Genomic DNA, 11,176 nt, shown 5'->3' on the forward strand with positions numbered 1-11,176 from the left:
GTCGAATTTAAAAATTCATTTTTAATTCGTTATAATTATGTAATAAAATTTTAAATATTCGTGTCATTTATACTCTATTTAAAATATTTAAATAGGATTTATTTTCTTGAAGTTAACAACTGTTTTAAAGTTATTCAAAAATATATTTTATAGAAATATTTATCACAGTAAATATATACATTTGTCTTTAATTCGTGTATAATCAGATAAAAATTACATAAGAACTTAATTGATAAGATTAAATAATAGTCTATATTTTAACAATAAAAGTAGTTTGCACTTAAATTGCACTTAAATAAAACGATTTAGTTTCTTATTCTGTTTTATTTGTTGTGTCAACAAATAAAATAATAATAATAATAAGCTCCAAGAACATAAAATTATTATATGTAAATTATTTTTACCTTTTTCGTTTTATCAAAATTATTCATGCAAATTCTTCAACACTTAAATGCTTTTTTATATATATGAACATCATTAGTTTATTGTGAAATAACATAGGCCTATATGTTATTAATTCAATTTCGTATAAGTACAGTATTTCTTAATTACTTGTAATTAAAAAGTAAAATATATTTCAAAATACTTAATATTTTCAGATACTTCTATTTCGAAATATACTTTGTTTCAAAACAACAAATACAATCATTACATTTTCAGTAATAATCAAAAGGAGACTTACCAAAGACTTGTTATTGTGAATAAATTCAGTTGAATGTGGTGCAGTTTAAAAGTTAGAAAGTAATAACATATCAATAGATTATTGTCAGATTTCGTTGATTATTAATTGGTTATATGAAATATCAAGAATTTGTTTATTACAGGAAAAAAAATATGCTGTACTTGAAATAATTTGTGAACAGTTCTTTGAACTTTTAACAAAAAGAATATTGTTTAGAGACTATCAAATTTTTCACAATGTTTCAAGTTTTACTAATTAATTTTATACAAATATCTTTCTTTCTTTGTATAATCATTGGATTAGTGTATAATATTAATACAGAATAAGCTGAATTTATCTTGTTTTACCAGTAAACTTGTAGCTATTCTCATATGCCATCTAGTAAATGCTACGTATATTTTTATAGTTAATATCAGTTTGACGTCTTAACTGATAACTTCGTAAGAAAAATGTGAAAAATTTAATTTAAAATAATTTTTAATAAATAAATTAATAGTGTTTAAAAAATAAAGCGGATAATTTAACAATTTCAATTCCATAATGTCTCTTATAAAGTGTTTTTGTGTCTATAAATGCTATATAAATTTGTATATTTACATTCAAATCTTTTAATAATATACCGTACACTAGAAATCTAAATAACAGATTAATTTAAAACTTTAAATACGTATTTAAAGTATCATTAAACAGAATTTTTCTAATTATATAAGAAAAATATTGATATTGTGTTTGCTTGTTTTGCATAGGAACGATTAATTTAAATAAACGTATAATATTTATTTTAGACAGTTTTTATATTTTATTTTTCTCGATTATTCTTATTCTGCAACGGTGAAAAGTGATAACTGAATATGAATACATTGGATAAACGGAAGAAACAGAACACGAACCGACTCGTAAAAACGATAAAGAGAAATGAAATAAATAAAATAAAAATTCAAGCAAGGAGAGTCGTGTAGCTTTCCCAGCCGTTATGAGTTTTTATTTAAAAAAACTTTTATATTTTTAATTAATCAAAAATAAAATTATGTGGCGCCATCTGTTATCAGATTTTCTTATAAAAACTTTTTATAATGGCATAAAGTTTAATTATGAGTCTAGAGACGAGTTTTATAAAAAATGTATATATTAATAACGAATAAAATCTTTATTAATCAATTAATTAATTAAGTCCTACCCCTGTAGAGATACATGATCCCCTTCTATCTATCCACCATCTCGACCTTTCATCACCAAAATTTAATATATCTACTATCAGTGAACCTCATATACAAGACATCATGCCAAATTTCATTTCTTAATGTTATGATGTTAGAACTGCATTTAAATGTACTTAAAAATTTGGTAATACCGGCCAAACCATAAAAATGAAAGCTTATAATAAAAACTAGAGTAGTTTATATATAAAAAGAACAAAGATTGATTAATCTGACAAGGTATCTATTCAAATCTCTAGTCTGAGACGGAATAAAATTGTATTGAGTAGAAATTCCAAATACAATACTTGATTTCAATAGTAACTACTCATTATATTCGAGTATCAATAGCAACACTTATTAACTTTTAATGAGTAATCAAGTAATACCTACTTGTTAGTGCATTAATGCAGATATCTCGTTTATCAAGTAGATTAACTCAAAGTTGATTAAATTAAATTAAATTGACGGGTTGCACGTAACCACTGATAAGTAGTAATGATTGCTCATTTTTAAAAATAAAATTAAGTTATATAGATGATTCGAATTAAGTAATATATTTTTTAAAAGACATGCTTTAACAAAATTAATCTTTCGTACTAACTTTATACTTTTAATATTGGAGAAAATAAAGTCGAATTTAAAAATTCATTTTTAATTCGTTATAATTATGTAATAAAATTTTAAATATTCGTGTCATTTATACTCTATTTAAAATATTTAAATAGGATTTATTTTCTTGAAGTTAACAACTGTTTTAAAGTTATTCAAAAATATATTTTATAGAAATATTTATCACAGTAAATATATACATTTGTCTTTAATTCGTGTATAATCAGATAAAAATTACATAAGAACTTAATTGATAAGATTAAATAATAGTCTATATTTTAACAATAAAAGTAGTTTGCACTTAAATTGCACTTAAATAAAACGATTTAGTTTCTTATTCTGTTTTATTTGTTGTGTCANAAATGTTAAGATTAGTTATTTTGTTCTAATATATTGTCCTTTTTTGAAATCATTTGAACCGATGAGTGATGAGTGAATTGCAAAAACCCATAGAGTATTTTCAAGAATATAATTTAAAACATTTCGAATTTTTCTCAATGAAATAAAACATATTATAATTTACTTATTGTCCTAAATAAATAAATAAATATTTACAAACTCGAGGCAAAATTATTGAAGCAAACTTTGGGTACATTTAGGTACATTCTGACTCATAATCAAAACGTAAGAAATATTTAGTAATATAACAACATGAAAATACGTGCATATTATATAGCATATTTTCTTTTTCTAGGCAATAAATAATAATATTAATATAAGTTTTTATAACTATATTACTCGCTTGAAATGTGATTACTATTGTTATTTGTATATTTTTTTAAATCTTGCATTGATCAAGAATAATTTTAAAATATCTGTTAAACTGTATATAGTTTGCCTTTAAAATTTCCTTTTTTTCCCTCATTTATTCTATGTATTATGAAAATATACAGAGGAAAGATTTAATGTCTTTATAAAAATTTATTCGGATAAAATTGTTTTATAATTTTAATTCGATAATATTGTAGCATCTATAAATGCTATTCGAAGCGTGTTTTACAATGTTGTGTACTATTTCCGATTCAATACTTCCATAATACAGAAATACTAATAAATTTTGTGGCATTTGTTGTTGACTGCTAAAACTTTGCGATTATATTTCATTAATAGAAATAATTTTAAAAAGGTATTTTGAAACAATTAATAAACATTTTGGAAGTCTTCAGATTAATTAGATTTATTTGTCTGGATTGTTTGATTAGAGAGCTTTATTCGTAAGATGCATTAACATGTTAATTAAGGAATTACTATTAGTGTTTCTGTTTTCTTGATACTTTTCTTTTCTCGAGAAATTGCAAGCTAGATTTCTCGAGAAATCTCTAACGCGAGCATTGATTCATAAGGAACATAAGGGATGATATATCCCTCGACATTTTTTTTTACCAGCAAACTGCTCCTTTCTCCTTTCGAGATATATAAATATTTTTATTTTATATCATGCTACAAAAATTAGGAATAGAAACGAGTGTTATCAGTTGCAGAATACGATTTTCCTCTTAACGAAAGTCACGTGACCTCCGCTAATAATGATTTCCGCACATTATAAAATAGACGGTCGTGGTTTTTCATTTATGTGATATAGGCCTACGCGACGAAAATTGCATAGACCTATATCACATAAATGAAAAAAACAATGTAACCTACATAACGTAACATAGAGAACGAAATGCAAGCTAACAATAGCAAAGGAGCATAACATAAACAACGTAACGTATTCCAACCGAAAGTAACTGACCGTAACGTAAAAAAGTGTAACGATCACTACGTAACCAAACTTTGTTTATGTTATGCTCTTTTGAATTTTTTGTTTGTGTTAACTCGTTCTATGTCTTACGTTATGTAGATTACTTTGATCTTATTTACGTGATATACGCATTTCCTATTACGTGATATAAGCATTACGTCGCGAAACCGTCTATTTTATAATATGCAAAAATAAATAATTTTTATCGGAGATCACGTGGCATTCGTTCGGAAAAAAATCGTATTCTACATCTGGCAATATTTCTACTTCAATTATAAGTAATTCCTCTAATGCGTTTAATGGCGGAAAATACACGGCGAGAGGAAAAAATGGTGCAGAATTTGTTCCTTAATAGCTCATGAAAGAAACATTTTTTTTTTTTTTCAGAAAATGTGTGGGTTTTAAGTTTTGGGTATTGTACTGTAGTGTACATCATAATTCATTACAGTAGAAGTTTTCACCGTTTATAAGTGCCGTGTCTGGACATTAAAGTCTATCTTTTCATTTGTGTAGTTATTCAAAAACATACAAAAGTATATGTTTTATTAAATATTATTTTATAATATATTAATATTCATAGACGCATGCTTCTTTGCTCTCAACAAAAATACAATACAATAATACCAATATTCATTTCGATGGCTTTTTGTTTTATCATATTCTAAAATTTAGAAAATTTATAAATATTGATAAGAGAATTTAATAAAATCATTTACCTTTTACTTCCAATTAACTTTATGAAAATTATTAATATTGCTGCTACTATAATATGAAAACCACAATATAGAAAGTAGTTGTACTAACATTTTAAAACAAAAAATAAAATAAAACATCCTTATTAAGATTTAATTGCCTACAAGTTTCCTACTACTTATTACTTACAGTTGCCATAATAANAGGGGCAACTTTAATAAAAATAATTAAAATAATTACAACTTTACAAAAAGAGAGAAGTTGCCGATCTTGCCCCTATACCCGGGGCAACTTCGTCAATTTCTCTCTTCTTGTAAAGTTGTAATTATTTTAATTATTTTTATTTCCAAACTGATTTTAACCAGTTCTATAGTAAGGTAACATTCCAATAGACAATATGCAAAGCTTTTTTTTCAGTTTACAGCAGTATTTATTACATAAAATGTAAGTAAAGCATAACATGCCGATCTTGCCCCGGTCTCCCCTATATAAATATAAATATAAATATAGTCTTTTAAATATTTGTTAAAATTGTTTTTTAAATATATAAATGATATATCAAATATATCATCATTTTATATTATAATTTTATTAATAAACAATTTTTGTCACGTTTTTTATACTATTTTGATGCATATATAAAATAAATACTTCATTATTTTTTTCTTATTTTTTTCTTATCTTTTTCATATCAATTTAAAAAATTTAAATTAAAATAATGATGAAAAATTGTTTATTTGTCATCATTGCTTTTGAATACTATGAAAGTACTGTAATATGCACCTACTTTGTGATTGAAAGCACACGCTTTTCAAAGTACAATGCAACGCTTTTTAAAGCATATACAAGACACAAGTGTCTGCGTCGTTCTTCTCTGGTGATTGGCCTGGTACTGGGACTGGGAACGTGAAGGCCAAGCAATGTGGTTTGTGCGAACTCGTGACAAGTCGTGCGTACACGTAGTGTAGAACATTACATTAACATGCGATTAGTCATAGTTTCTTTGCTTACTAGATATCTCGTAGCAAAATAGAACTGACAATGAGTTATCTTGAACTACACTTAAGTAAATTTCCAAGAAAATGCTTAAAGGCGCTAAACTTTGCGACACCCCAATCGTGGCGCCGTGGCACCCTAAGGTGCCGCGGCACCCCGGTTGAAAAACACTAATTTAACTAATACTTATATAGTTTTATTTGTCATATTTTTACCTTTGATAGGTTTAAATCAAACACCTTGCACACTTTAATTAACGTCGCCACATGCGGTCGTAAAGTCGAATAATAGGCCTAGTATATCGCATAGATTGTAAGTTGACGATTGCCTGGATTATGCAGCTGATAATTCAATAGTAGTAGATTAATCCAATATACTGTATACTGTATATATAATAGACAAGTAGGAATAATCTACAAATTTAGTTCTGACAAACAGAGGAATGGCCATTCGTTTGGTGAAACAAACACAATTACAGTAGAAAATAAAAGAATACCTACAGTCAGATTGAAAAAAACGAAATATGCCTTCTTATTTACATGCATTAAACCACAATTTTAATAAAGATAAAAAATCTGTAAAAGTTTTTAAAAAGTACAGTATTTATAAAAGGAAATTTTTAGAAAATATTTATATTAATAAAGAAACTAAAAGAATAAAGGATCAATGCACTGAAATTAATAATTTCTGAAAACGATTACTAAATATGTTATTGGGTTACAATTTGAAAAAATTGTAACCTATAAATTCACACTGTCGTCCGTACATCGGGAATTTATAGTTCCGTCTATCTTTCCTTAATCTCGAGAACTGAGTCAGATAGATGAAAAACTTGACCAGATATGAAGACCTTAGGGCAAGAAGCCCCGATTAAGTATATACGAACTATCAATGCGAACCAAAAGTTACGTATTTCAATTCAAAATTTTCGCCTGAAAGGTGTTAGATGGATGTCCTGCACGACTCTATTGTTGAAGGAAAAGTATGATGTACAGGGACAAGTCACTACTAATTTAAGGTGGAAAGCATATTTTAAATGAAATAAATTAAAAATATGATTAAAAATTGCAGCCCAGCATTGTGACGATGTCACAATAAATAATTTCTTGTATCATAATTAAAAGAATTTGTAAACGTCTTAAAATGTAAGTTTATAAAACTCTGTTAATTTACTTATCTTAAACATTTTTATAATTTTTATTTTAGTTTTAAAAAGTTTTATGAATATTGTAAATTAATAGAATATTGACAGTATGTACTGGGGTAATTGTGTTACGAACATCGGCCAAGAAATGTACAAATAACTTCATTTAATACTTATAGTCTGATGAAAGTAAATGCCACAGCATGTTCTGAAAGTAAAAGAATTTTAATGAAGTTGTGAGTCTTTTGGAAAACGATGAAATTATAGGAAAGCAGGCAGCTGGCTGTTCTTTTTAATTCGTTAATTAAGACAAAATTTTTTTTAAGTGTTATTTAAAAACAAGTAGTATTTCTAATACATTTTCGAACACGAATATTAATACGTATCAGAATAACATTCAAATGCAAATTGGACGATAGAAAACGTTAATTTTATTTTTATGAATTTATTACTAAACTGTTAATTTTTAATCAAAAGCAATAAAAATTTATCAATAATCGTTGAAAATAAATGAAATAACAGATCTTTTAAAATACTACTAACATAAAGGTGCCTCCGGTGAATGACTAGATAAAATTGTCACAGCAAAACGTTCAAAAATAAGCCTCTCGATTATTAATAAAATGCTGTTATTCATGATAATATGAATTTAGTATCATAGTATCACACTACATTAAGAAGTCAGCGTTTTAAATACACAATAAGTCTGGCAATACATATATATATATTTACGTTTTAAATACACAATAAAATTTAATAAATTATTAAATTTATACGTATTAATGGCTTATTTATTGAGGAAATTGCCATAGATTAAGTTACGATTTTATGTATTAAAATTTTGCAATATCTGGTATTTTCTGAAATGTAGAATTATTTAATAGTGGCAATACAACCCATTATTACCATCATTTTAAAAGCAAGCATGCTATTGTCGGAGGAAAAAAAAGCGCGCTGCCGCAGCCGATAAAATTAGACTACATCGGTGCAAATCTCTACTACGAATACTGATGATAATATATATAAATGCTTACGAAATATATTTAATTAAATAATATGACATTACAAAATAAAGCAACACTTTTTGAATTTCGGAAAATTTTACTTTTGGGTCTCTAAATAAATTTTTGCTTACGGAAAGTTAATATATTGGCAATGATTCTAGCAATACATACGAGTATATATTTACTAATAATATATTGCCGCGTATTTTGTATCTCAGAATAAGTGTTTTATTCTGTTTCGTTCGGCATTGCGCCAGATTCAATCCAGACAAGCCACGCTAATTTCGGATAATGAGCAGATTAGAAAGACAGATGGTCAACTCAACGATAATATCGTGACTTAGAGACGTACAGTACAATGTTTCCATTCATAGTCTTACTCTGCACTGAAATTGTTAAACCTCTCGTGACTTATCTGACACATGTAACCTTTCGATCTATTTCTTATCTGCGGGATAATGATTTTGTTTTAAGAATATACTATACATTTTCAGAAACCAAAATCGTGTGCATTGAAAGTGTTTAAATAAAAAAAAGTGTTTTTATTAATGGTAATATTTATTTAATAAACTCATTTATCAATGCTAATGGGATTCTTGTAAAAGTTTCTTTTTTTAGTTTTTTAAACTCTCTTCGTCCTGTGGACACGAAGTCTTTCTCAATATCCATTGTAAGTTTGGGTCAGGTCCACAATAAGGTGGCCGGGTAGAGTCGAGCTTAAAAGTATTGAAATATATATCGTCATTGTCATTGTTTGCCAGTTTAACTCTTGCATTAGTTGATATTCGTCTTTGTTGTCAGCAAAAAAAGAAAAAAGTCAAGCCTATATTTTTACACAGAACTAACTAACTTGATCCCAAGATTTTTACAATTACCCATTGTTATTTACAGAAAGAAATGCCAGCGGAATTTTTACATTTTTAATTTTATTTTAAAAATTACAAATAAATTATTAGCATATATTAATAATATAAAAGGATGATAAAACCGAATTTTTAAAACTTTTCAATAAATTATTATAAAAACTCCGTACGTTATAAATAAATAAATATTTTTCTTTCATTTTAAATGACACATATATCGCTGGAATTTCCTCCGGTGTTCTCTCGAATCCATTCAACATGACGCGGAATCGACGTAAATACTTCGGGAACTGCAAGTACAGAACAACCAAGGAAAGTTCCGAAAGATGTAACACCGATGGCTACGCTGGTCGAATTCACAGTCGCTATTAGAGGACTTCCCGAATCTCCCTGCATTTTAGTAAATCATAGGAATTATTAAATACAGAATTGAAGTGTTATAATAGTATAATGCAGTTCATATTCTACTTATTTTAGTTATTGAATGAAAGAAAAACAAATAACTGTATAANTGCTTTCAAATTCATTCAAATATTACAGTTCAATTGTCATAAACAATATTTAATGAATGAAGAAAAACAAATATGCGAAGAGAAAGATCATTTAAATTCTTCCATTAAATATGTTAACTTTTTCTCTTTAAATAAAGGGCAAAAATTAACATACTTATTACCTTTTTTTTAGTTTTTTCGGTAAAAAAAGGTACGTACAGTACGTCGCTATTCAATCCTAACAACGTAAGCCCCAACGGATAAGTTCGTTTTATCTGTAAACGTAAACCACTAAACATTTTGTAATTTTTTTTTTTTTTGTGTGTGTTCCGATGTTAACATTTGTTTTATCAGCTTAAGTTGGGTGACTACTGAAGTTCATTTAATCAATAATTGCAAAATCTCAGCTTGACAAATTTACATTGAGTGCATAAAAGCCAATCTTATCATTATTATTGCGTGAAAGTATACCATACCTTGAAAAATCATTATGGATTGAAAACATATTCTAAATTGTTTATCTCCTGCATCGCTTCTGATGTTTCTGTAACAATAACTAAAAATGTAAACTGTATAATTCGATAATTTGTAAAACATAGGGTTTTAAATTCGGAATTGTTTCATCGTTATTTTTTATCAGTATAATATTAGAAACAAAAATTGTTAGAATATTTCTTGATACAAACAAATAATAATAATCAATCCTTAGCCATTCAAAGTTGACATTTGTAGTAATAGAAAATCTTTTGTAGATGATCTATGAGCTGTATGACTATCACAGATCGTATCAGACTGTCTGTAATCAACAATAACTGTATGTTATTAGGTTCTTAAGATCATAAAAAAAACTTACGTTTTAAAGAAATTATCGTCAACATTTCAGTACTTTTTGAATATATAATCGTAACAAGCAATTACTTATTGTGAAATCGTCATTGACAATACCTTGCTGCAGTTTTTAAATTATTATTATTATAAAGTTATTAAAAATCCTATAAAACGTGACCTCTCATAATATTTTGACTTTGAGTCACATTCTTCGTATTTTTTAAACTTAAATATTATTTTTTGAAAAAATACCAAAATGTCTCAAAATTCAACAAAATTACTTCTTTTAAGCTTTTATTATTATTTAAATTTTATATCGTAGTTTAAGAGGAAATGATCAGACTTCCTTGTGTATCTTTAACCTCTTACTAGAGTACTGGGAAAGCGTTTTGTGTTGCAATTATCAAATTGCAAACCTATAGATTCCCACTCGCTCGTTAGTCCTTCCTTCGGCGCTAAAACAGGGTTACATAGATGAAAATCGAGACTACATATGGAAAGCTTAGGACCAGAGACCCAATTAGCTATAAGTTCGTATTTAGTTCGGAAGTTCGAGTCACGTAATTTTATAGATCAAAAGCCTTATTTTTGAGATGGGAATGACTAAACTCTAATAAAATTTCCATTATGTCTCACTCCAGTTGAGATGTGTTCTTTACCACTGTCTAGCTCTTATTCCCCGTGACTTATAAAACTCCAAAATGTAATACAGTAGAACCTCGAAAACTCGGCTCTCGATAACCCGGCACTCCGGATAACTCGGCCACACCCTGGCAGGGCAAAAAAATCCTTAGTTAATTAATTTTCATTATAGACAGCTTTATAAAAGTATAAAAGCTCTCATAAAGTATTTTTCTGAGGTCTGTCTTATCAGGTAAATTACTGTACACAGTGTATTCATTAATTTTCATTTTCATGTAGTA

The sequence above is a fragment of the Centruroides sculpturatus genome, unplaced genomic scaffold (assembly GCF_000671375.1).
Source record: "Centruroides sculpturatus isolate CEXI.00-Female unplaced genomic scaffold, Cexi_2.0 scaffold269, whole genome shotgun sequence".
Classification (NCBI taxonomy): domain Eukaryota; kingdom Metazoa; phylum Arthropoda; class Arachnida; order Scorpiones; family Buthidae; genus Centruroides; species Centruroides sculpturatus.